The sequence below is a fragment of the Macaca mulatta genome, chromosome 19 (assembly GCF_049350105.2).
Source record: "Macaca mulatta isolate MMU2019108-1 chromosome 19, T2T-MMU8v2.0, whole genome shotgun sequence".
Lineage (NCBI taxonomy): Eukaryota > Metazoa > Chordata > Mammalia > Primates > Cercopithecidae > Macaca > Macaca mulatta.
In genome coordinates, this window is record NC_133424.1 from 47,629,463 (window position 1) to 47,630,819 (window position 1,357).

Genomic DNA, 1,357 nt, shown 5'->3' on the forward strand with positions numbered 1-1,357 from the left:
ATTAGTGTCCTGTCATTCTGCTCCACGCATTATAAGCTTCCTATCCATTTTTCACCTAATCGTTTTCACATCCATTGCTATCACCATGAAAATCCATGATTTTGCAAAATTAAAGAGTGTCATTTTCAAAGTCTGTCATTCATTTGATCTTTTTTTTTTTTTTTTTTTTGAGACGGAGTCTCACTCTGTCGCCCAGGCTGGAGTGCAGCAGCACGATCTTGGCTCACTGCAAGCTCCGCCTCCCAGGTTCAGGCCATTCTCCTGCCTCAGCCTCCTAAGTATCTGGGACTACAGGCGCCCACCGCCACGCCCGGCTAATTTTTTGTATTTTTAGTAGAGACGGGGTTTCACCATCTTAGCCAGGATGGTCTCCATCTCCTGACCTTGTGAGCCGCCTGCCTCGGCCTCCCAAAGTGCTGGGATTACAGGCGTGAGCCACCGCGCCCTACCTCCTTTGACATTTTAACCAGTTGGAATTCTCTAATAATAAACAACTTTCCTTCACCAACTTTTGGTTGTCTTGAAATATAGTCCGTAAAGGATAGGCAAGGTAAATATTCTATTCTTTTCCTTTGTTAATAATGCTCTAAGTATGCTCCATAACTCATCAATGCATTTGGTTCAGGAAAAAAAAAAAAAGCTGAAAGGTTGGAGTGCTCATGATAAAAGGACACAGGAGTCAATTTGAGGGGATTGCCATTGGCCAAATATAGGACAATTTAGCATTTTTAAAAACTGCAATGAAGTAATTAAAAAAAATTAATGGAGCTTTATAATAAGGTGATTTTTGATTTCCAAAGTTTCATGTTATCCTTTGTCAATTTTTAATATTGACTGGGGCCAGAGAATGCTGATTGTAGATTTTTTTTTTTTTTTTTTTGAGATAGGGTCTTGCTGTGTCACTCAAGCTTGAGTGCAGTGGTATAATCACAGCTCACTGAAGCCTCAACTCTTGGGTTCAAGTGATCCTCCCACCTCAGCCTCCCAAGTAGCTAGGACTACAGGCATGCACCACCATGCCCAGCTAATTTTTAAAGTTTTTTTGGTAGAGACAGGGTCTCACGATGTTGCCCAGACTGGTCTCGAACTTCTGGCCTCAAGCAGTCCTCCTTACTTGGCCTCCCAAAGTGCTGGATTTACAGGCATGGGCCACCTCACCTGGTCTAGGATATCTGTTTTTTAATGAACAAATTGGAAAGGAATTCCTTACTTTCAATATTTTAATGAGAGTAAGATATCTCAAGTTCAATGAAGGATAAATGTTGGTAGAAGGCATTTCTATATTCATTATGCCCATAGCCTTTAGTATGATTTATCTACAAAGAAATATTAAATATGATAATAAAAGAAAGTTTAG